Source organism: Lepidochelys olivacea (genome assembly GCF_965140295.1).
Source record: "Lepidochelys olivacea isolate rLepOli2 genome assembly, chromosome: 4".
Taxonomy (NCBI): domain Eukaryota; kingdom Metazoa; phylum Chordata; order Testudines; family Cheloniidae; genus Lepidochelys; species Lepidochelys olivacea.
Genome location: NC_140414.1, coordinates 104,852,790 through 104,879,669, shown reverse-complemented (window position 1 = coordinate 104,879,669; position 26,880 = coordinate 104,852,790). Strand labels below are relative to the sequence as shown.

Genomic DNA, 26,880 nt, shown 5'->3' with positions numbered 1-26,880 from the left:
ATAAAAATAAGCTTGTGTCACTAATCCCATTGAAGTCGGTCTACTTGGTATTTAAGGGCTTGTCTACATGTGAAAGTTTTAACAAGTTATACTGTTATAACTCCCCCAGTGGACATGCTTATTATGGGATAAGAGTGGCTTTTTTTGGTTTAGTTAAAACCTCTTCCAAAATGACATAAATTAAACAACAAAAAAATCATCCTTATTCCAGAATAAGAGTGGCCACATAGGAATTATAGTGGTATCACTATATCAGTTTAAATTTCATCTTACTATATAATTGTATAATAACTTTCCTGTGTAGACATGTTCTAAGTGTTTGCAAGGATCAGGATTTAATTGTTCAAGAAAACAAAAGCTCTGTTATGGTGGGTAATTGCTTAATCTTGCTGGAAACAATACCTCCAGTTCCTTTTCTTGAAGATTCTTTCCATGAGTGTTCTTATTTTGGGTATGAGAAATAAGATCAGGAAAAATAGGTCTTCATACTATAATGTTCAATCTCACCTCTGATGACTTCTGGTATTCTCAGAATTTAAAGTCAACAAAAGTTGCCATTATGGTTCCATTATTCGCCTTTTCCTTTCCTACTCTGGGGAAATTCTATTGTTTTTTTTCCAGTGTCTACAGAAATTTGTGCCTTAAAATAAGTTTTTGTACAAAAGCAACCAAAACTGTCAGTATTTGGGCTTCTGATATGTTTAAAATCTTTATTGTACTGTTTTGTGGACTTCCCACATGTTCCACCACAAAATTGGATTATTACTAGCATTTGTATGAGAATTATATTCTCTTTGTCTTTAGCCTGTGTTGCCAGAGTATTTTCTTGAAGTTCATTGAAGTTGATTTCTGTTTCAGTATCTCTGTTCTCGTTGTTCAATATTTGTAATGTTGGCAGAGTGGTGGTGGTGGTTTAAAGTCCCCAAGGATGAATCTTGAAATGTGTAATTGAAAGGGATTTAATGGGGCACACATTGAACAAATTATGATGTCTTTATTTTATTTTTTACTTACTTTTTGTAATGACAGCAAGAGACATGAGCCATTTTTATTGACATGATGTTCGGTACCACCGCACTCTTTTAAAGAGAAACTTTAAAGAGAAACTGTATTGAGCCTGCTTTTTTATAGTAACACTGCTAGAAAATATGTGGATTACAATTCTTAATTTTTGTTCATTGGGCAGAGTGTTTGAACTAGGGTGAGGATGAGACATAACAGTAGCACAGGTGAGGGGAACATATTCATAGAAAATTCTTATCATTGCTAGATAAATGTAGTTTTGAAAGAGAAAGTGTAGCTCCAATCTTGCAAACACTTACAGTTGCTTAACTTTAGGCATTTAAGTAGTTAAATTGTAGTTCCGTTATTGATTATCTGCTATCCTATCATATAAGGGAGTGAATGTTTGCAGGATCAGATCCTGTGGCATGATGATATTGGAGTGGGAGTTCTGCTACTGACTCAGTGGGAACAGAATTGGGTTCTAAATAAAAACTATGCTTCAAGTTGATGACACTTTTATACCAGAAAATTATTTTTAAGAACTGTATCTTCAATTGTGGATTGCCAAAAAAACTTTAACCTAGTATTTAGGAGCACAAATTTTAAAATAGATTTTAGAACACCATCTGAAGTGACAAATAGGAACAATAACATTGTTTCAGTTTGGACATAATTCCAAATATATATATGTATATATGTGTGATTGGCTGTAAAACTATGGACACTTGTTTTTTCTAGGGAACTGCAGTGTCTACATCTTTAGAAAAGTCAGTTAATTTATCATTCTGTGTAATATCTTGTAAAACACATTTTAGTAATTCCATTATTCTAGTTCAGAAACTGTCCCATAAATAATATATATAACCGCAGTTCTGCATTTCAACTCTTGAATAGGATTTGGTTTCTTTGTCGTGCACATATAGGCCCTAATCCTGGAAGTGATTCTGCTTTGTGTACTCCCGTAGACTTCACTGGGTCTCTGCACAGATGAAGTGATCTATTGGCATGGAGTAGCACGTAGTAACATGGAGTAACGTAAGATCTGGGCTGTCATTTGTGTGATTATTGGTCTGAGAATAGACATCCACTTAACCATCATTGTCTCACAAACACTGACAGGCGAGATTGGAATATACCCTAAGAATATTCTATTTTAAAATAGCAAGGCACATTACCATCCATTGCAAAGAAGCTGTTAATTTCAAAGTAACTTTGAAGATTCATAATTAATATAGATGAGTGGTTTTCCTTCTCTTACCTCCTGTCACCCAAAATTACTGTGCTTTTCTTCTAACACCACATCCTACAATCCTTTCGATCAGTTTCTCTGCTTTTCACAGAGTTCCTTGTGTGGGTAGATGCTACTTCTCTTCCTCACTATAGGCAATTTGGACAGGGGAACAACAGACTCTTCTACCTCCTTGTAGTTGCTGCAAGAAATGCTTCTCTTTTTCTCTAAATCCCATCTGTTCCATGTGGTATATCAAACAAAATGCTGACCTTTGAGACCTGACTATGCTAACAGTGAATGGGAGGCAGTCTTTAAACTATATAAACCTTCTGTCAGTCCACCTTGAGGTCATACGATGGCGCTAAAATTAGTCGTGTAGACATTCCACCTCGTGCTCTTCGCAGCCCACTCCCAGCCCGAGTCAAAATGTCTGCATGGCTGTTTTTAGCTCCGTAGCAAAAGCAATACAAGCCCGAGTCTGTAGACCCAGGCTCTGAGATTTTCTGCTCTGATTTATTTTGTTTCTATGTTTTCGCAGTGTAGACATATCCTTGGTGGCCTGCTACTTAGTGGCATCCTCAGCCTAAATTAGGTGCCCAGGCTCCCTGTACAATGCATGGGGAGAATTGGCTGCCTAAGAAAGGGATCCTCCAAAGCCAGCAGCTCATTGGAGAGACCCCTAAGCTAGTTGGGAGTGAAACACTAAGGAGAGGAGCTTAGATGCCTAAATAGCTGACCTAGTGCACCTAGCTGATGGCCCCAAGAAGGTACCTCTGTCCTCTTGGAATCCTCATCCACAAACTTTCTCTTATAGTTAAATGGCTGACCTGTCTTAGATGCCTTGATAGGCCATGTCCTATCAGATGAAACTGTTTTTTTTCTCTCTTGCTCTTTCCTGCTCACAGTCAACACATCTCTCGCTCTCACCCTCTTTCCCTGTGTCCCCACCTGTCTTTTATACAGGTGCTGTGCTGCTCCCCTTTCATCTATTGTTGCTCTGTATCTGGCCCTCCTGCTGTGAGGTGTGTCAGGTCTTAAGTGTGCTCAGAGCATGCCTGCAGGATTGGGCCCCCACTAGCGAGACTGGTGTTCCCCCTAGCTAGCTTGAGAATTCTGCTCTGGGGCTTCAGCTTGAGATAGGGCTTAAAGCTGCTTGTTAGCTGTGGGGTAGCATCAAAGCATTGGTAGCTTTGCAAATGCTACCCTGCGAAAACTTGGGTGCCTAGCAGGGTAGGCAGCTGCTGAGTGATGATTTTCAAAATGTCATTGGTGCCTCAAGAGGTGGACGTGGTTTTCTAAAGAGGTAGATAGGCACCTAAATACCTTTGAGGATCTGGGCCCACATCTAAATACTGATAATTACAGTTTAGGTTGGTTTTTAAAATTCTGCTTGGTGTTTTATGGAAGTGGATAATGATGCGTGGATTACAGCAGGATCTTAACTACTTACTGAACCTCTGGTTAATCTTATGATTTACCTTGTGCGTTTACTTTTAAACTTAGGGAAAGCCTATGTTTTTTGGGGAGCAGCATTTTTGAGGAGCAGTATTTCCAGTTGTCAGCATATCATAATCAAATATATTTTAATCTTTTTTTCTTTGACATATAATTTACACATTGCTACAATTAACTTTCTTGTACATAAGATGGGAATGTAGTCTTGCTTACATATGTATGTTGTTGCAGTTTGATTCCTAAGCTTGCTTAAAGAAAACTAAAATAGGTTGTTTTGTTATGTTGAAGAGTTATATTTTTGTAACAAGTTAAAATCTTATGGCCTGCTTCATTAGAAAATTCATAGAATCAACTCAAATTAAGCTTCTTTGTCACACAGAGAACACTTTCAGGTAAGCTAGAGCCCAGGGCTTCAATGAATAGTCAATGAAATGTGACATTTACTAGCATATATAATTTAATTTTGCCCCTTTTGATTTAATTCGGAAAATTATATGCAAAGACTTGCAAGTTTGACTAGAAGATATATTATTAGACCATTGGATACCATGGTGATGGGTACAGTATGGGGACCAGAACAAATTAGAATCATATGTGCTTCATCGATCTCAAAGGATAAAGTTTAGTTAAATTTTTCATTTTATGAACATTAATATATTAAAGATACTGATTATCAAGCTAAAAAGCCGTCACAGTAGAACATCTGCAGAAACTGCAGACTCATGATGTTTCCATGAACACTTGTTCTCCCTTTGGCATATGAAGAAAATAATTCATCTCGGGGGGGCTTTAAAATGCATTTGTTAAGAATTAAATAATTTTTTTCTTCTCTTGCAATTTACTGGATAGTTTATCATCATTTAGTTCTGCATTCCCGCATGAGGTTTAAAAAACAACGTACAAACTGAAAGTCTATAGTTTTACTAGGGTCACATCAATTTTCTTTTTTAATATTGACGCTGAAGGGTAATAGACACATTTTTTCAGAGTTAGACACACATGAATAAGAATTGCACTGCCTAGGTTCAAAAGTTACAGATAATGTCAAGTAAAGACAATGGAACTACTCAAACACGTGAGTAACTTTACTCAATTGAACCTTGGCAAAACTAGTCCATAAGTCATTGTACAATGGGAAACTAGAGGTGAATACATGCAAAGTGCTGTCAAATGCACAAAGAAAATAAACTGTAAAAAATAGATTTATTTTGCTAGCTACTTTCACTTGTATTAATCTTGGGTGTTACTCAATAACTATAATAAGCACAAAATTTTCAAATAGGATTTTTAAATAATCACCGTTCTTTCAGTCAAGCACATCATTGCCAGAGGTAAGATACCAGACTAAATGAACCAGTGAGTTGTTCTTGGAATACAGAAGCTGCAAGGAGAGGAGAACCAGAACTTTTATTCATGGATAAAATTGTGGGATTGTTAGGTGTGCAGAACTGTCCTGTAATACGTGGACTGCAGTATTAAGCATCCTGCAGCCTGTCTTCCAAAATCTTCAATTTCACAGATCTGATGTTACATCTGTGAACTAAATTTAAACTAATTGCTGGTAATTGCCTTTCCCTGCCCCCCAAATCGTTGTCAGAGCTGGCAGGGAAAAGGCAATCACAATGAGAGTCACTCCATGAAGCTTTCATTGGAGTGGGAGGCAAGAGCCACACTATGAAGGATAAGGTACTGGAGTGGGAGGGAATGCTATCCTGAAAAAACAAACCCCAAAACAGACCTTTGAGAGGACAGGAGTGGCAACAGCAAGGGAAAGGACAGCGGACAGTCCTTGTCTACAGTGCACAGATCTGTCATCCTGGGGTGTGTGTAATATATTGTAGAATGGAAAACAAGCCCACTTTTAATTATGGAGCTATAATTCCATAGCCAGATTTGAGCTTCGCTCTCATGGTTTGATGTAACTCAGAGCTCCTTCATGGAATTATAGCTCTATCATTCAGTTACTTATTTCTTAACTGGTTTCAGAGTAGCAGCCGTGTTAGTCTGTATTCGCAAAAAGAAAAGGAGGACTTGTGGCACCTTAGAGACTAACCGATTTATTAGAGCATAAGCTTTCGTGAGCTAAGTGAGCTGTAGCTCACGAAAGCTTATGCTCTAATAAATCGGTTAGTCTCTAAGGTGCCACAAGTCCTCCTTTTCTTTTATTTCTTAACTGGTTTTGGAAAGTGTTCATATTGTATACAGATAATAGTTTAAGGGTAATCTCTTTAAAAGTGCTCGTCAGTGGTCTAACTCTGCTTCCTTTGACTTCAATAGGAGCTTTACTATTGACTCCAATGGTAGCAGAGTTAAATCAACACTGAGCATTTTAAAAAATCCCACCATAATTTAACATTAGATATATAGCAATTTGATAATAATATTTTATTATTAAACTAGGCAGCCCATATCAAACCCTGTGCATACACTCTTTTGGGCATGTCTGACTCATTTTCACTTTTGGGAGGAAGGATAGTCTTGTGGTGAAAACACCGAACTTGGACTCAGTAGACCTGAATTCAGGTCCTGGCTCAGTTACAGATTTCCTGTATGACTTTGGGCACGTCACTCAAGCTACCCCGTGCTTCAGATTTCCATCTGTAAAATTAGGATAATACATACCTACCTCACTACGATGTTGAAGATAAAATCTGTTAATCATTGTGAAGCACTCAGCTGCTATGGTGATGAGGGCTATATAAACACCTAAAATTCTGTGCAGGTAAATCCTAATTTGTGGTGTTGAATCGGGCAGTGTATGCACACAAGTCAGGCATGTGCAAAAATGTGTGTATTTTGTGTATGAGTTTGAAAATGAGTTCAAATGAGATTAAAACTTAATTATTAATGTACTTTTCCTCACACATGCAGCTCATTTAAAAGTAGGCACCAGTTCTGGGCGCTATATTTCGGCAAAGATGTGAACAAATTAGAGAAAGTCCAGAGGAGAGCAACAAAAATGATTCAAGATCTAGAAAACATGAAGCATGAGGAAAGATTGAAAAAAATGGGTTTGTTTAGTCTGGAGAAGAGATGATTAAGAGGGGAACATAATAGTTTTCAGGTACCTAAAAGTTTGTTGCAAGGAGGAGGATAAAAAATTGTTCTTAACTTCTGAGTATAGGACAGGAAGCAATGGACTTAAACTGCAGCAAGGGAGGTTTAGGTTGGACAGTAGGAAAAACTTCCTAACTGTCAGGGTGATTAAGCACTGGAATAAATTGCCTAGGGAAGTTGTAGAATCTCTGTCACTGCAGATTTTTAAGAACAGATTAGACAAATGCCTCTGAGGAATGGTCTTAGTTATTCCTTAGTCTTGCGTTGAGTGCAGGGGACTGAGTAGATGACCTATTGAGGCCCCTTCCAGTCCTACATTTCTATGATTCTGTGATTACAGGTATTGTGTATCCTACTGAATTGTCTTCATAGCAGGCCTCAGAAGAGTAAGAAAAATAGCTTCTCCAAATAAAGTAGTCTCTTATTTTCCACTCTTGGATCTTTTGCTTCAAGCACACAACTAGGCAAGAACTCTTTGATTTCAAAGATATGAGTCACTGGAGAACCTGAAGAGGGTGCTAGACTGTTCTATTGTATTCAGAGTTCAGTGCCTTACTTACTTTAATCTGATAAGGAAATTCTGGGGAACCATCAGGGCTTCTGACTGTTTTATCTTGAACCAATGTTTGTCAACATGGGAGCACCTCATTTATTTATCCATTTTTCTGTAAATTCCTTAGGGTATGTCTACATAGCAATTAAATGCCTGCAGCTAGCCTAGGTCAGATGACGGGTTTGCAGGCCTCAGGATATGGTGCTATCAAATTTCTGTGTAGATGTTTGGGCTCGGACTGGAGCCTGAGCTCTGGGTCCCCACAAGAGGGGAATGTCTTTTATTCCAGTGACCATGACTTTGAGGTCAGCATAGATAAGGAAAGCCATATTCAGCCCTATGTCAGTTTGTCATGGTTTTAAACCCTAGTGGGCTATTTAATCATATTTAAACACAATCAAATGTGTTTAATGTGTATGTGCACTGAGACTCAAAAAGGTCTTCACTGTACCTTTAGTACATCTATATCAAGGTGATTCTGAGCTTTCTCTAGTCCCCTTTCAGGTGTGTCTTATCTCTTGAGGAGTAACCGTGCTATGGATGTTGACCCAAATTGGATTCAGGCCCTGTTACTCCCCTCATTGTAATTTCCTCCTCCTGCTTTTTGCTCTGTATACCATCAATGCAATTTGTTACTACATATGTTGTTTTCTCCCCAGTGATTTAAAGGTATGCCTAGACTGTGGTCTTTTGATGGTCTTTACTCGTGCGTGGTTAGGGAAAGGGCAAAGATCAGGTTCACAATTGTTGCTTAGTGTTCTTGGGTCCTGCAGAACCACCTAAAACAATTTTGAATCCTCCAGTGTGTCTGACAGTTAGTTAGCCCAGAACTGAAGCATCATGCTCCTAGGCCAGGGGTTCTCAGGACAAATTATTTGGTGGCCTCAGAGTGTGGCCACCAACTTTTGCTGGTGGCCACTCTCACACTTTCCCCGAAAATCCTTAATTAGCTTTAGGAAAAACAAATAAATATGCACATACACACATCCAAATCATTGTAATTTATTTATTGCTAGTTAGTATGTCTGTGGTGAAAAGTGATATTAAGAAACACACAAGTACTACTTTTCACAGCAGATTTAAGCAGCCCTGCAAGCCTGGGGACAAATTAAGCCCTGGATGGGAGATCGGGGGAGGCAGTTAGGCCAGGGGCAATGGGGGTGGGTGGGGGAGGCTGGAGCCTGAAGCCCCATGTCCAGAGGATGGGGCCTGCTGCCATGCAGCTGGAGCCCAGTGGCATGAGCCTCACCGCACCTGGGAACGTGGGGAACTCACTGGCTGCCTGCTGTGCCCCAGGTGTCTCCAGAAGTGGGCAGGGCCCAGTCCCTGCTGGTGGCCCCAGCAACCAACACTAAGGCCGTGCATCCAGGAGCACCAGGGAGAGGGAGGGGCCACTGCTTTGCCCCCTCCCACCCAATCACAGGTCAGGAGGCTGTGGCCTCAAGAAAAGCTCTTGGTGGCCACATGCGGCCACAGTGGCAGCATTTGAGAAATGCTGTCATAGGCCATTTCAAGGCAAGTACCCAAGTACGTGACTTAATACATTATTTTAGCAGAGCCCTGCTTAAAGCCATGTATCATTTTCTAAGGTAGCCAAAGAACTTGTACCATAGGAGACCAGTGATAGCAATGGCTGAAGGCTTCGGTTGATGCTTCTTTGAACAGCATCAGCATGGGCATATGAGCCAGTGGATTCTAAAAGACAACAGGGGAGAACACTGGTGGTCCTGACGACCTTTTCTCTCTCTCTTTTAAGAGAAAGATTCCTTTGATAATGTAAATGCTAAAATTCTGACCTTGGCTCTTTTAAAACACTTTTCCAACACCAGCTGTCATGGGATGAAAACTAAGTACATTTCTCATTGAACTAAATTTATTCTATTTTGAGTATTTTGAGACTTGCCCACGGTACCTGTTAGTTTCACATGCTAGTTGTGGGTACAGTCCTATGTCCAGTTTTTTCAACCATTCACTTTTTTATTAATTATTTTAATGTGCGTTTTTCCTCCTTTAGGTTCTCTCATCTACCTGGAACATTTTGAAGGAGGAGAACAAATGGAACTACAGGGCTCTATGAACATCTAGAGAAACAGTATAGGTAATTATTATACATCTTTTTATTATAACATCAAACTGTGCTCAAATAACGTTGTGAAGGATTCCCCCGGGATGCAGCCTGGGACTGTGGGACCACTGTGCCCCTTTAACTCTCTCCAGCCTTGCTAGTGACCAGCAGCAACCCCCTCCAGGTGCTCTTATCACTCAGCACAACCGCATGTGGAGCCCCACACCCAGCTAGATTGCATGAATCCAGAGCCACTCATGAATCACATAGAGAAAGGCACCAGCCCAATCCCCCCCAGCTCCCAGCACTGCACCCCAGGAATACACTGTCTTGCACTGCTCAAGATGAGCAGTGCAAATTTATTAATTGGTTCACCACCTCATCAGTGGAAAGTGGATATACACCAGCCTTTGCAAACATGAGCACATTTGCTACACACTTCATACAAACTCACAGGTAAAGATAAACAGTAAAACAAATGTATTGACTATAAAAGGTGGATTTTAAGTGATATTAAGTGATAGGCAAAAAGTCAGAGTTAGTTACCAAAAGAAAAGAAAATATAAGCACGCAATCTAAACTCTCAACCCTATTAGACTGGGAAACATCTAGATTAAGCAATTTTTCTCACCCCCCGCCCTCTGGGGATATTGCAGTTCATAGTACACAGATTTCACCCTTGAAATCTGGGTCAGTCCGCTCAGTTGGAGTCTTCAGAGTGTCCTTGTTGCTTGCAGTGTAGGTGGGCGAAGGAGAACAACCCAGCACGTGGCCACGGTGTCTGTTTTATACCTTCAGTCCATGTGCTTGGAAAACACAAGTCCAAGCATGTCTGGGTGGGCATTGCTGAGTCTCCAGGCAAGGTTGAGCAAATTCCCCTGGTGTGGCCTCATGCAGGTGAGTCACGGCGTTGTAGCTTCCTTGCTGGACAATGATGGTTGATGGGTTGATTGACACCCTGCGTGGGTGTTGGTTACATACCTTGCTGTTGCCTCTGGGGAGCTAATATCTGGCTGATTCCCCAACTTACAGCATGTTTTAGTGACAACCATAAAACACAGTTCTCATAATTGCATATGCATTAATGGTATACATATATGGATAGAGAAATGACTTTTAACAGATCATAACCTTTCCCCTGATGCCTTACAAGGCATGCTTTATATGTAAGATCCCATTTTTTTATATATATATATATATAATATAATATAAATGAGGAATATGGGGGTTATAGGGTGCCCCCCCAAGGTACAGAATGTTACAAATGTTATGGAGTTGACTAGCTCACAAAAGAATAGTAGTTTCAAAGTTAGACTGAAATTCCATCCCTTCCTTTTTTGTTGTGCCACACATTGTCAGATCCCCTCAGTAAGTGAGGAACACTTGAACAGTTTGAACTGAATTTACTTTTATGGATTTCAGAGCCTTAATGTTATTTGGAACATAGTCTTGTATGGCTTTATCTCCTTTGCTCTCTCCTTCAAAACATGGTTCATATAAAAATACCTGTACTGCTATAAAGTGTTTTTATTCTTTTTAAAATACAGAAAAAGCTATTTTAATTTGTAAACAAGCATTAAATGAGAAGCTGTTTAATCAGGGGTGGGAAAAACAGAACAAAATATTTTAATACTGAATCAGTAAATGCAATTGTTGCACTGAGAGGAATGGTTATGTTGAAGAGGAACTAACAGCTCAGTTGAATCTCATTACTGAAGTAATACTGACAGGTTTTAGCTTACGAGTCTCTTCTTTTTTGTTTTGGATGAAAGCTAAAGTAACTTTCAAAAAGCATAGCTTTGACATCTGCACAAAGCAAGGTGGTAAAAGAATACTGAAAACATTAATATAAGCAGGAATCTAGTCTTGTTTGAAGTCACTGTAAAGTGAATTGTTGCAATAAAAACTGAGGGGTTATCTCCAATTAAATTAAGATTTCTTATTTGTATTAAAAATGGAAATTGATCAGCTGCTACTTGCTTGAACAATAGAACCATTTTCAATGTTGGTTCTTTGATAAAGAAATATTGAGGGGAAAATCAGTTTTCCAATATTGTCTAAAACTCATTCATGTTGTGATATTACTACAGAAACAGGTCCTTCTCTGTGTTTGTTTTAACTTCTGTCATGTTATCAATAGCAGTGCACATTTTATACAGTAAATGTAAATTGTTCCACTGTCTTTATTACTACTTATATAATTCTAGGAAAACATAATTTTGACTTTTTGGGGGCGGCGGGTGGTGGTGGAGCATATTACACTCAAACAATTTCAACATAGAAATTTGAGTGGTATGCCTTCTGAGCCACAGAATCATTCAAAGCAGTAAAACTATTGAGGCACATGTGTATTGATACATCTGAATATTTCAGATTATAATTGTCAGTCCCTCTCTTTGTCAGCTGGAATGGTCATAGAACCAACTCTTTCCTTGTTCATCCTCCTTCTCCTTTACCTCTTTTGTTTCTTGTGTCTCTCACACACCCCATAAGGTATGTCTGCACAGCAGCTGGGAGTGAGCTGCACAGCAGTTGGGAGTGAGCCTCTCAGCCCAGGAAGACAGACCTGTGCTAGCGTGCTAAAAATATGTTGGGGCTCAGGCTGCAGCTTGGGCTCTGAACTCGCCTGAGCCACAATGTTCACACTGCTCTTTTTAGCGAGAGTCTGTCTACCTAGGCTGGGAAGCTCACTCCCAGGTGCAGTGTAGACACCAATACCGGCAATGTAAAGAACTACTCTTCAAAGAGAGAGCATTACAAACATATGGATATGTTTGATCCCTCAATAATAAGGCAAGATTGAAACAAGGAAAGAGAGGTGTTAAGAAACAAGCTTTTAAATATTTTAGAATCTAGTGCCAAAGGCTACAGTGGACTGCCTAATAAAAAGAGGCCGACTGAAGCTTGCAGATTAACTTTGGATGAATCTAGCCATGGCTATATAATGTAACTCATTGTGTCATTGAAGATTTTGAATTTTTTTTTGCATATCTATTTAATGGTGTATGAAGTTGATGAAAAGGTTGAACACTCTGAGTTTCTGATACACTCCTCAGGATAAGGAATCTGATAAGATACAAGTTGAAGAGGAAATTCTGTGTTCATTGAGTCATTTACTCAGCGAATAGCTGATTATCACAAGGTGATGAATCAACTGCAGTGTCTTTTATGTGGCAAATGCAGCTTATCTGCATTTATTTTTCGAGATGGTAAAAGGCTAGAAATGCAGATGACCACCCAGAAAGGTCTAGATTTGACCAAGCTTACTTTGCGTATGTTTTGTGTCCATTGAAGAATTCATTGGCATCTGCAGTCACGCTTCACAAGAATTCTTAGAATCAGAGAAATGTAGGGCTGGAAGGGACCTTGAGAGGTCATCAGGTCCAGCCCCCTGCGCTGAGACAGGACCAAGTGAACCTAGATCATCCCTGACAAGTGTTTTCCAATCTGTTTTTAAAACCTCCAGTGATGTGGATGTGGATGTGGTGTGACACTGAGCCAGAAAGGGGTAAGCAACTTGACCCAATGACCCAAATTCTACCTTTTAAAGACAAATTAGGGCCATTCCTTATAAATAACTAACAAAGCCATGTTAGATAGACTAGAGCTTTGAAATGTAGACTTGTACTGTTAGAGAATTAGAAGAAAATAGTGATTGTATTTGTCTGTGTTTACCCATATCTTGTTAGAGGTGGTTAATGTAACCAGACGGTTCCTGTCTGTTACTATATTCTGTTGATTCAGAGATCAAAAGGGAATATTAACATTTAGATTAAACTTGGGTTTAATAACATCATTGACTGTATTTCTCTTTGAAGTTTAGTAAACTGTCTAGGAACTGATTAAAGGATATTATCTTATGCAGATGAATGCAGCTAAGTACCTGTGTATACATAGAAAATAGGTTTTACTTCAAAGCCACTATTCTTCACCCAAAGAATACCTGCTATCAAGAGGCTATCAATAGACTTCCACAGATCTATAAAAGAATGCTAGGGTCGCAGTCCTGTATCTTAGATCTGCTTAAGCTTGGTTAGGAGAAGCTTGAGTCTCAAAACTGAGGTCTCCAGCTCCAGTTTGGATTACCCTGCTGATTAGTCTGCAGAAGAGAAGAATGAGGGGGGATTTGATAGCTGCTTTCAACTACCTGAAAGGAGGTTCCAAAGAGGATGGCTCTAGACTGTTCTCAATGGTAGCAGATGACAGAACGAGGAGTAATGGTCTCAAGTTGCAGTGGGGGAGGTTTAGATTGGATATTAGGATTAGGATATTAGATTGGATATTAGGAAAAACTTTTTCACTTTGAGGGTGGTGAAACACTGGAATGCGTTACCTAGGGAGGTGGTAGAATCTCCTTCCTTAGAGGTTTTTAAGGTCAGGCTTGACAAAGCCCTGGCTGGGATGATTTAACTGGGAATTGGTCCTGCTTCGAGCAGGGGGTTGGACTAGATGACCTTCTGGGGTCCCTTCCAACCCTGATATTCTATGATTCTATGATTCTCATAGAAGAATTAGAACAAAGTCTATATATGGACTGCATATTTGGACTATAGCCTGATGAACTGATTCTGGAAAGAACTTTTGCTACTCAGTAGCTCACTATTGCTTGTATGAAGCTGACCTAAGACTTTATTCATATCTTTATGTATAATGATCTTTTAACCACAATACTTTCTCTTTTTTCTTTTTAAATAAATCTTAGTTTAGTTAATAAGAATTGGCTGAAAGCATATATTTGGGTAATATCTGAAATACTGAGTGACCTGGTGGGTAATGTGTCCAATCCCCTGGGGTTGGTAGAACTTTCTGATGAACAAGACTTTCAGTAATCCTCCTCATATTTGACTTAGCTTTCTGGGTGGGAGCACAAGGCTGGATTGCTTTAAGGGAACTGTTTTTGGCTTTGGGGTAACCAGTTTATTGCAGAAGCTGTTTTATTTCTGGATTGGTGAATCTAATTACTAGAATAACCACCAGTTTTGGGGATCATCTGCATCATTCTTTTCAGTTTGCCCTGATTGAGCAATCTCAGTGTGGTCCTCCCCAGGCAACAACAATCACAGGAGGGGATTCCACAACCTCCCTTGGAAGCCTATTCCAGAGCTTAATAGTTAGAAAGTTTTTCCTAAAATCTAACCCGAATCTCCCTTGTTGCAAATTAAGCAAATTACTTCTTGTCCTGCCTTCAGTGGACATGGAGAAAAATTGTTCACCGTCTTCTTTGTAACAGCCTTTAACAAACGTGAAGACTATTACTAGGTCTTTTCTCAAGACTAAATATGTCCAGTTTCTTTAACCTTCGCTCACACATCAGGTTTTCTTAACCTTTTATCATTTTTATTGTTCTCCTCTGGACTCTTTCCACTTTGTCCACATATTTCCTAAACTGTGGCGCCCAGAATTGAACATAGTACTCCAGATGAGGCTTCACTAGTGCTGAGTACAGTGAGACCATTATCTCTCGGGTCTTACATATGACACTCCTGTTAATACACCCCAGAATGATATTGGCCTTTTTTCCAACTTCATCACATTGTTGACTCATTCAGTTTGTGATCGACTATAACCCCCAAATTCTTTTAAGCAGGATTTTGTAGTTGTGCATTTGATTTTTTTCTTCATAAATGTAGTACTTTGCAATTGTCTTTACTGAACTTCTTCTTATTGATTTCAGATCAATTCTTTAATTTGTCAAGGTCATTTTGAATTTCAGTCCTGTCCTCCAGAGTGCTTGCAATCCCTCCCAGTTTGGTGTCATCTGCAAATTTTATAAGCTTACTGCACTTCATTATCCAAGTCATTAATGAAAATATTGAATAGTATCAGACTTGGGACTGACCCTTGCGGGACCCCACTAAATATGCTCTCCCAGTTTGACAACAAAGCACTTATAACTACTCTTTGAGTGCCGTCTTGCAACCAGTTGTGCACCCACCATACAGTAATTTAATCTAGACTGTTTTTTCCTGGTTTGCTTATGAGATTGTCATGTGAGACTGTATCAAAAGCCTTATTAAAATCAAGATACATCACATCTAATGGTTCCCCCCATCCATTGGGCCAATAACTCTGTCAAAGAAGGAAATTAGGTTGGTTTGGCATGATTTGTTTTTGACAAACCTATGCTGACTCTTCCTTATAACCCTAATATCCTCTGGATGCTTACAAATTTATTGTTTAATAATTTGTTCTAGTACCTTTCCAGATATCAAAGTTAGGCTGACTGGTCTATCATTCCCTGGATCCTCTTTGTTCCCCTTTTTAAAGATAGGCATTATGTTTGCCCTTCTCCGGTCCTCTGTGATTTTACCCATCCTCTCTGAATTCTCAAAAATAATTGCTACTGGTTCCGAGATTTCTTCAGCTGATTCCTTAAGTACCCTAGGATGCATTTCATCAGGGTGTGCTGACTTGAATACATCTCACTAATCTAAATATTCATTAAGCTGTTATTTCCCTATGTTGGCTTGCATTCCTTCCCTGTTGTGGTTAATATTGTGTTAAATGACTGGTCACGACTGACCTTTTTTGTGAAGTCTGAAGCAAAATAGGCATTACAACCTCAGTCTTCTTGTCATCAGTTATTAGCTCTCGTTCTCTGCTAAGTAGAGGACATACATTTCCCTTGGTCTTTCTGTTGGTCCTAATGTATTTAAAGAGCCTCCTCTTATTGTCCTTTGCTAGGTGTAGCTCATTTTGTGCTTCAGCCTTTCTGATTTTGTTGCTACATGCTTGTTCTATTCTTTTGTACCCCTTCTTAGCAATTCATCCAATTTTCCACTTTTTGTAGTGTGGAAGTATAACGTTGTATAAGTATAGCGTTGTATAAGGGGACATGCTGGATACATTGTATATGAGAGGGCATGCCAAAACATGTTACAAAGAATCTGAGGGAGCACTGGTAGGGACAGTTAGCTTTTGAATGAGAAGCAATTAAGATAGAGCCAGCACGTCTAAGAAGCAGGCATCAGAATGGAAGGTGTGAAGGGCAATTAGTTAAGTTAACTGGAAGCTGTTAAAGGAGATTAAGGGTGGCAGGTAATTGAAGATACGTGACTGGTCTCAGGGATCTCGAAGGGTGGTGACTAAAATCTTTTTTCTTCTTTTGTCTGTAACTTCTCTGTAACTTGTCCTCCAAAAACTGTATAAATTAAGAGACACAAGCCCCACTCGGGGGGCTCACTTCTAAATGTATTAGCAGAGCAGCTTTGCTAATAAAACAGAGTGGTCTGATAAATTGTGAGTCTGAGTCAAACTTTGACAGTAGGTTTTTTAAAATTTTCATATCATTAAAGAGCTCCTGAAGGAGCCTGTAGTGGTCCCTCTCTCTCAAGTGGGGAGGGTTGCCTCCACCTCGCTGTGTCAGGCAACGGCACTCTAGCTTGGGTCCCACTGGCAGGGCTGAGCAGTAAGACGTCTATAGTTCTATAGCCACTAGCAGAGGCAAACAAGCAGTAACAGTTTGATGCTCTAGCCCTCTTGGGTGGGGCCAAGCAGTGAGCAGTCTGTTAGCCCTGAGCCTCCTGGCTGGGGCTGGCAGTAATTAACAGTCTGTGGCTCTGCCCGTTTGGGCGGGATAGAACAGGGAGCATGCTTTAGCCTAAATCAGTGAGCACACACACAGTCTAGGACCCTGGCCCTTTTGGCAGGGCAGAGCAGGGCGAAGGCTTTAGTCTAAGCCTCCTGGCTAAGGCAGCCAGAACACACACACACACACACAGTCTAGGGCTCTTGCCCTTTGGGTAGAGTTGCCAACTTTCTAATTGCACAAAACCAAGCACTCTGGCCCCGCCCCTTCCCCAAGGCCCCGCCTGCTGCCCCACCCCTTCCCTGAGGCCCCGCCCCTTCTTACTACATTCCCCCTCCCTCAGTGGCTCACTCTCCCCCACCCTCAGTCACTTTCACTGGGCTGGGACAGGGAGTTGGTGTGTGGGAGTGGGTGAGGGCTCTAACTGGGGGTGCGGGCTCAGGGATGGGGCCAGAAATGAGGGGTTCAGGGTGCAGGAGGGTGCTCTGGGCTGGGCAGGGAGTTGGGGTGAGGGAGGTCTCCATCTGGGGGTGTAAGCTCTGGGGTGGGGCCTGGGATGAGGGGCTTGGGGTGAAGGAGGGGGCTCCAGGCTGCAGGGGAGGGATTGAGAAAGTGGGAGGGGGCTCTTTGGCTGGGACTGGGGTTTGGGGTGTGGGGGGGTGAGGGCTTGGGATGGGCGTGCGGGCTCTGGGCTGGGGGTGGAGATGAGGGGTTTGGGGTGCCAGAGGGGTCTCTGGGTTTGGGACATGAGCTTACCTTTGGCAGCTCCCAGTCAGCAGCGCAGTGGGGCTAAGGCAGGCTGCCTGCCTGTCCTGGCATCATGCTGCTCCCTGGAAGTGGCCAGCAGGTCTGACCCCTAGGCAGGGGGAGAGGAGGCTCCGTGCACTGCCCCCCCCCCCGCAGGCACTGCCCCCCAGCTCCCATTGGCTGTGCAGAGCTAGTGCTTGGGGCGGGGGCAGCGCACAGAGCCCCGTGGCTCCTTTGCCTAGGAGCTGGAACTGCTGGCCGCTTCTGGGGCGGAGCATGGTGCCAAGATAGGTAGGGACTAGCCTGCCTTAGCCCTGCAGCACCACCGACTGGACTTTTAACAGCCCGGTCGGTGGTGCTGACCGGAGTTGTAAGGGTCCCTTTTCGACTGTGTGTTCTGGTCAAAAACCAGACACCTGGTCACCCTACCTTTGGGCAGGGCAGAGCAGGGAGCTGGCTTTAGTCTAAGCCTCCCGGCTGAGGCAGCCAGCACACACACTAGGCTCACCATCTCCTGACTGGGGAGAGGTGGGAGCCACAAGCCAAGCACAGGCCTTCTGGCCTAGGGGTGCAATGGCCAGGGGTGGGGTTGATGGCACGGAAGGTAAGGGGACCTGGTTCCACCCAATTCCACTAGTTCCCAGCCCACGGCCCTAACAATGGCGGAGTGTTCTGCCGGGTCAGCAGGGATTCTAGTTGCAACACACTGACCCCTGTTCTTGCAACAAAACTGGACTAAAGTCTGTTTCCTCAGGCTACTTCCTACCACAGTTTGGAGAGGGGGCTCCGTGGTCCAAGGGTCCTCTGTCTCCTCAGGGTATACTGCTGACGGCAGTCCTGGCAACTCTTCTCCGGGGTCGGTCTCTTCCGGAGGCAGGGTGCTATGCAGTGTGGGCTCATTTGCAGCGGTTGGTAGCAGGCTGGAGAGGTCTGTCTCCTTCTGTGGTTCCCACTCAACTGAGCTGCAGGGCCTTCTCTTTATACTTCCTGTCCTGCTCTGGTATTTCTGGCAAGTAGGTGGAGCGGATCTGGCTCTGCCCACCGGGGGAGGGTAGTGGTTCCTTGCTCTGAAGTCTGGAGGGAGGCCACTCCACCTCACTACAGAGCCGTAATGCCCTCTTACTATTCTTCCTATATTTCCTTAGCATCGGAATAATTTGCAATTATGCCTTTTAATATTGTTTCCCTGAGAAACTACTTTTTCAAGTTTAGTCCTCTTGCAATATTTTTCTCAAATAGTATCCTCCCAATATCTGCAACTCTTATTCATGTTGGCATTATTTAGTGGGCAATGCAGTATTCCTAAATGCTACATTTTTGTTCTTTACTTCTATTGGACATCAAGGTCTGGTCTACACTAAAAAAATAGGTCAGTTTAATGTCAGTCAGGGGTGTGAAAAATCCAGAACCCTGAGTGGCGTTGTTAAGTCGACCTAAGTCCCCCTGTAGCCAGTGCTAGGTTGATGGAAAAATTCTTCTGTCAACCTAGCTGCTGCCTCTCTGGGAGGTGGATTATTTATGGCGAATGGAAAATCCCTCCTGTTTGGTGTAGGTAGTGTCTACACTGAGTGCTATGGCAGGGCCATTGCATGGTGCAGCAGTCCCACTGTAGTGTATTAAGTGTTTTAAGGGATGATAAGATGGGATAGCCTAATTTTGGCAATTAATTGATCTTCAATTATTAGCAATAGATGTGCCCAGTGGCCTGTGATGGTATGTTAGATGGGGTGGGATCTGAGTTACTACAGAGAATTCTTTCCTGGGTGGCTGGCTGGTGAGTCTTGCCCACATGCTCAGGCTTTAGCTGATCGCTATATTTGGGGTCAGAAAGGAATTTTCCTCCAGGGCAGACTGGCAGAGGCCCTGGGGGTTTTTCGTCTTCCTCTGCAGCATGGGGCCCAGGTCACTTGCTGGAGGATTCTCTGCACCTTGAAGTCTTTAAACTACAATTTGAGGACTTCAGTAGCTCAGACATAGGTTAGAGATTTGTTACAGGAGTGGGTGGGTGAGATTCTGTGGCCTGCGTTGTGCAGAAGTTTCAGACTAGACTATCATAATGGTCCCTTCTGACCTTAAAGTCTATGATTCTATGATTAAGTGTAGATAAGTCCTAAAAAGCCAATATTGTTTACTCACATAGCCAAGAAGATTGCACTGATCATCCCTAAATTAAATAAAAATAAATAGAGTCCAGGGAATTTGCCTTTTCAGTTAGATGCTAGCTTAGTCATCATGTGTGTGATCCCATTTGGGCTTCTTTATGCTTGTAAACAGCCCTCTGGTTGATTGCTAGGGCATCTTTTGTGGTATCCGCAAGTTTGTTGCCTAGTAAGTGCCTGTGTGGTAACACGCTTACTGCAGAGGCTGCTTTCATTTAATGGCAGATCCAAGGTATTTGGTAGAATATATGAAAACTTCCTCTTGCACAATCAGCTAAAACAGAATTTATAATAGAAGAGCAGCCCAACTTGGAAATATTGTATAGAAAGTGGAATATGTTACCTCTTCCCAGATTTTGAAGTCTTTACATGTAGTTACTACAGCTCGTAGTATTCTTATTCCATGTGGATATTTTCTCCTCAAGAACTCTTTGAGGCTCACTGCTCCTGTCAAACAGGATATATGTTGGAGAATTTCACCTGTCAGCTTATGACAGCATCACCTGAAAAATCATCAGCTCATCACAGTAGTACCAGAAAAAGGTAACATTGACTAAACTAAGAGTGACTGTGAATCAGCTTTAGTAGCACTAGGAAATTGCCATTGGAGTGGGTGGGGGGAAAGCTCTAGGGGAAAAGAAATCCATACAGAGGCTTACCAAAACTGAAAACTTCAAGTTGTAAAGTTCAAATTTTTGGTTTTCTGAGCAGCTTTTCAAACACTTGCATTTTCTCCTATTATTTTTAAATAATGCAGCATAAAATATTTTTTAATTAACTGTACTCCTGGTTGTTCATAAGTAAGAAAAGCGTGGCCTACTTAGCAACTCCTCATAAACAAAGCAAGCTTTAAACTGGAGGGAACCATTTTTCCTTCAGAAAGTTGGGTTTGGGTGTGGCAAAAATACTAACAATCATAGAACAAAACAGATGATGGGAATAGTCCTGCTCTGGCCTCTAAATGATGCCAAAACTTGCACAAGGAAACCTAAATTAATAGATTTACAAATGTATGTTTTATAGGTTCACTGCCAAGATTTATTGGCCAAAAAAATTGATTCTCTTTGTTCTATCTGTTCTACATAGGGTTTTCCATGTGTGTGTGGTTTATTATAATCCTCCTGTGGTTATGCACTTCCTTCATGCTCATGGTCTAGTATTGACAGTCACATTCCCATGTGTAAATAATTCTGCACTTGGAGCCTTGCTAAATATTGAAATCCAATATGAAGTTCTTCTTGCTGCCTGCTTTATGCATAACCTGTTTCACTTTTGATCATGCATTCTTCTTCTCTGAGTATAGATGGAAGAGAGTCCTTTCAGAGAAAGCGGGGAGAGAGCAATGAAGGGTAGGAGGAGAAAACAGAAGGATTTTGAATATTGCTTTCCATGACTTCCCTCCACTCCCTACTCCCTTCCCACCACTATCAAAAAACTAAAGGTTTTTTGTCTCTTGGCAGCCCACTAGACTCCTGTGCAATGGACAACTAATCTTTAAGTAAGAAGAGAGCTTGTCAAGGCTGAATCCCCACTCTGGCACTTTGAGTGCAGAAGGTGTTGGCCCGCTAGGATTTTAAAAATTAATGCTTGCCATTCCAGGCTTGTATTACACTCCCAAGGTTACATCTTTTCTCTGACTCTGGCTTAGTAAACGCTGCCACCACCCAAATGCAAAAAAGACCCTTGAACCCAGGAAGGAGCACTTGGGAGTTCTTCCCTGTGGGGTACCTTCCGGGGTAGAGCTGAGAAAGAAAACAAAGGAAATGATCTGTTGCCACCAGCTAATTAAACAACATATGTACAAACCTCTTAAGACACCAAAAATACAATTCTGTTCTTAAAAAAGGTAAATTTTATTAAAAACAAAAAGAAAGGAAATACATTTGGAACTTAGGCTTTTGCTAGATTTTAAAGGAGCAAAACCTAAGCACCCAAAATAGCTTTCTTGGGGGTACAGCTTGAAGGTTACAAGCAAACAAAAGTATCTGGGGTTAGCACAGAGGAGATCCACCAGTCAAAATAAAGAAATAAACCTGATCATGTCTATCTAAACATTCCCTGTCCCAATGATTCCTTCTAGGTATGGAATATAATTTTTCATACTGGGTTCAAACCTTACACCGCATTCCTGCTTATAGCATTGCTCCTCCGTGTTCCTGCAGCCCAGAGAAAACAAGGGAGAGACAAAGGGAAAGCATTTTTCCCATTTTAGAAAGTTCTAGCCTTTCCTTTGGTTCTTTTGGTCAGGTGCCCACTCCCTTTTCTTTACCTGGGGATTTTTTAACCCTTTACAGGTAAAGCAAGCAGCCACCAAGAGGGACTTTATAGCTAACTGGCTGGCTGGGTGCCCATAAAAGGGAGCTCCCCCCACTTGATTTATCACAGAGCTACCTTAAAATTAAAGCCTTTTTGAGATTGTCCTTGAAAGTTTTCCCTTTCCCTAATGTTCCATCCATCCCCATCTCTCCTTTCTCCCCACCCCGGCCTCTCCACAATACTACAGCACAATGCAAGTATAGCAGACCTGATGTGATTCAGTATGAAGTTGCAGGAGTTTGTCCCATTTGGCAGAGTGACAACACTTTAAACAAATTTATAGGACATGTTAGATATACACAGGTGTAACATTTAAAATGTGAACAATACTGAAATAAGAAATACTTCAAAATTCATAATGCTATGAATCTTGATTGTACTTTATGTATGTAGAAACTTAGTGGCATTGCCATTAAATTCTCAATATTTGCTGGCATTTTGATCAGCTTTTACAGGGAGAGAGGATATAGATGTATGGGATCATCAATAATACAGTAATCAGAAAGCAGATGAGAAAAGCATTATGTATGAGTTCTTGCAGTAGCAAGCAATCTCAAGATATGAGATGTATTCAGACTTCACTATCATTTGAAAGGTTGAAATAGCATATGCATTAATCAGTCTAGTTTTAAGTTTAAACTGTTAATTGTTCTTATTGGTAGTGGACAATAGCCCACATTATAAAAACCTGCACACCATTCTTATATTTGTTAGTAGCAGACAGATTGTGTAGTATAAGCAAAGTCTCTCGCTCCTCTTGTTCTTGAATGTTCTTGAATGTTAGGTTTTCTTCTTATCAAGACTAAAATTAACTATTACCTATAAAACAGTTTAGGAACATATTTATTCATTGTATCTGGCTTATATTATTTAATACTGTAGGTGTACATAACTGCATAGATGCAATAAGACATGATCCAAGTCCACGGAAGCTTAAAATCTAAACTGTACAGAACACAAAGATATCAGCAAGGTTGAGTGACAAAGCAAGAGTGTGCACATGCGTGTGCAGTGGTGGAGGGAAGTGGGAGGGAACTCACAAGAAAGCATTTTGTTGTTCATGGTCAAAGTTAGCATAGCCATTATTGGAGTCATCGTTTTATGCTAACTTTCATATAATTAAGCTACCTAGTATTATAGCTTTGTGTTGAATAATGCCTTCTACATTGTTTACATCTAATTTGATCTAAATAAATTTTGACTCAACTTAAAAACTAAAATATGTCTAAAAACAGCAAAAAAAAATCATAGGTGTTGAATGTCATTGTAGTAACAAACCTATGCAATCTCTGGTTATAATTACAATATGAAATCAGAAGTATTTTGTATATTAAATCTTTCTTCTTATTTCTATTAGCCTAAACCTGATAAGGCTCAGCAAGCTTTTCACTAAGAAGACGCATGGAATTTTAAGCCTTGAAGTATTCTTCTAGGAAAAAAAAAAAGAAAGAGAATCTATTAAGATTCCCAAGCAGATACAGTATAATAAAGCTTTGGTAATTATCATTTGATCTTCCCACACTGTCATAAATCCACAATTTAAATTTAGTTAATCAGTGGTTTATTTCCTTCAACTAGCTAATTTAAATTTCAGTTGCATTTTTGCATAAGTAGTTGACTGAATTTTGGCCAGAGAACTATAGTTGAAAATACAGTAAATGCATTTCAGTGAAAATCCAACTAGTTCTTCACTTCATAAGTATTCTCAATATATTATATACCTTTTAATAAAATTAGATGAAGCATTTTAAAGAGCGACCCTAGGATCTGTATGTGTGTGAAACAGGGTAGTGAATGGTGAGGGGAAGATAAATTAGTAAATAGTTATAAACCATTTTAAAATACTACACAAAAAGTTAGATTTAAGAAGGTTAAGATAGTAGTTAATCTTGTATTGGACTGTCAGACTTACCATCTGTGACAAAAGAGAAAATTGGATGTTAGACCTTTGTCCTATCGTTTCATCCTGATTCAGCTCTCACTTTCTTCTGGAGGCCGAGCCAGTCCGCTTTGAGGTTTATCTTGCTCTGCGTGTATGTTATCTTGGTAGACAGGCCTTGCTTCTCCAGGAATGCAAGAATTTTGGTGCTTGTGGTTTAGGTTTTTGTTCTTAGTTCCTATCTGGAAGTTCATGTATGCCACCATTATTCAGTTGTGACTCTGCACGTGTAATGGGAAAATGCTTTTGGGAGTCTTGTGAAACAGGGCCTCAATGGCATTGCTGTGTACTTTGAAAGAACTATCAGAAAATTAAATTGGTGCCAATTCTTCAGGAAAAGGAATTGTAGCATTTAGGGGTACTATATTTCTCACTAGATAATGCCAAAATGAATAAGAGCTGTGGATACTGGGAGGATACTTCTTGAGAAAAATACTGGAAGAGGGCTAAACTTGATTTTTAGACATTGGAACTGGAGAATTATTAGTTCAGATAATTCCCAAATGGATAGGACCTAGAGATAAAACCAAGGAAGTTTTTGGCTTGGTTTTTGTTACTTATGAATTGCTGCTGGTGCAGTTACTGAAAAATGTGGAGAGAAGTTTCTTTTTAAGTACACTTTTGATAGGACAACATCCAAGTAATGTCCTCTTTTCCTGTTGGGAAAATCACTTCGATCTGAACAACCCAAGAGGATAATTTATGTCAAAAGACGTGATGTGAGTTGCCAATATTTCTGTTTAATTAGAGGACGTGAGAACAAAGTTGGCCAGGTCTGATGGGAAAGAGAAGGCTAGATTCTTGAAATATGTGCAGTGTAGAAAGATCAAATGAGTCAATTTCTTGACTGAGTCATGTAGTGTCTTCTGATCTTTGTTTTGTGTCACACATATAGCTTGAAGGAGGATAGAATCCACTTTATAGGAATTACAAAAAACCTGAATTACGGGATAATTATCTAAGGTTCTATTGGAATTATGACCTCTGTGTCTGACTATGCTTATTATTTTATTTCACGGGCATAAAGGCTAAGAAGGAAAATGGGAAATCTCTCAATTATATTTTCTTTTTGTATAGTATTGAGAATGGTTTGTCTGAGGTGGAATTGGTCTACAGAGAGAGGAAAATGTTTAGTTTTCTCAAAGATTAATTCTTAAGGCATAAAATTTCCTAAAACAACAGATTTGACCATTTGAGTTTTTGGAAAAATATCTTCTGGTTCAAGGAGGACAAAATGGCTGGAAGGATTAGATTAGATTGAGGGATCATGTCCTTTTGATATCCAGATTTTTGTGTCACGCAGGAGAGCTGGTGAGAAAAAGCAGTATATCTCAATCCTTAAGCACTTTCTCTGAGGGATTGTCCAAGGAATTTGTCACATTTTTTTCCCGAAAATACGTTTGATCCGATATTGCTGTAAGAAAGTGGTGTGTGCCAGGAATTAATTTCTTCCTAAATGTTTGTCACTTTGAGATGTCTGCCAGTGGTAGACAACTTGGCCATAGAATCAAAGCTTCCTTAAAAATTTTTTGATAGTATTGTAAGTGAAAATTAATATTTTTTCAGAGACACTTGGACCAGGTGATTTATATGCTAACACTTAACATATTTTAGACTTCTAGTGTCTGAGAGTAAAAAATAGGGATCACTTTAGTGAACAGAGGAGAGTTTCTATCATCTGAAATAGTTTAGTCCAAGTAAAAATAACAAATAATGGTATTTGGTTTTCCAAAAGCTATTTTGGAAATGCAGCAATAAAAAGGGGTTGCAAACACTTTGGAGCACAGGATTAGAATTCAAAATGACCTTGATAAATTGGAGAATTGGTCTGAAATCAAAAAGATAAAATTCAGTAAAGACAAGCACAAGGTACTGCACTTAGGGAGGAAAAATCAAATGAACAAATACAAAATGAAGAATAACTGACTAAGCATACTAGTAATACTGCCTGGAAGGAACTGGGGGTTATAGTGATCATAAATGGAATGAGTCAACAATGTTAGGCAGTTGAGAAAAAGGCAAATATTTTGAGTGTACTAATAGGAGTATCATATGCAACTCAGGAGGTAATTGTTCTGATCTATTTGGCACTGATGTGGCCTTGGATGGAATACTGTGTTCAGTTTTGGGTGCCACACTTTAAAAAAGATATAGACAAATTGGAGAGTCCACAGGAGAGCAGCAAAAATAAGAGGTTTAGAAAACACGACATATGAGGAAAGGTTGAAAGAAATTGGGCGTATTTAGTTTGGAGAAAACTGAAGGAGTTCATAAGTCTTGAGAGGGGTAAAAAGTTGTCATAAAGAGGATAATGATCAAGTTCTCCATGTCCACTGAGGATAAGGAAAGAAGTAATTGGCTTAGTTTGCAGCAGGGGAGCTTTATGTTGGATATGAGGGAAAAACTTTCTGACTATAAGGAAAATTAAGCACTGGCACAGGTTACCTGAGAGGTTGTGGAATCCTAGTCACTAGAAGGTTTTTAAGAACAGGTTAGACAAACAGGGTTCATCATATGACATAATCTTTCATTAGAGATTAATCTTTGATTCCTGGAGACTCCAGGACAATCCTGGAGGGTTGGCCACTGTAGATCATGCAGATATACTTAATTCTGCCTCTGTGATGGCGGATGGACTAGAAATAGATGACCCCTTGAGGACCCTTCCAGCCCTACATTTCTATGATTAAAATAGAGGAGTGAATATTCAAAGCACAATGTGGGGATTTATCTGCATCAGTCCTATTGATAAGTGGAGTCGTGTCTCACACAACTTCAAAATGTATACTAAAGAGACATTTTTTTATAGGAGCACTAATTGTGAT

The 26,880-nt window shown here is 40.4% G+C and overlaps 1 protein-coding gene across 4 annotated transcripts in view; it reads left to right on the top strand.

Annotated features, from left to right (window-relative positions):
* KLHL5 (kelch like family member 5) overlaps positions 1-26,880 on the top strand; it is a 94,262-nt gene that overhangs the window by 1,588 nt on the left and 65,794 nt on the right. For 3 of the 4 annotated variants that reach the window (XM_084626961.1, XM_084626963.1, XM_084626962.1), the window contains exon 2: positions 9,316-9,399. The gene's annotated coding sequence lies outside the window, so the exon portion shown is untranslated. Of the gene's footprint in view, positions 1-9,315; positions 9,400-10,161; positions 10,264-26,880 lie in introns of those variants that run through there. The other variant, XM_084626964.1, reaches the window with a different exon arrangement.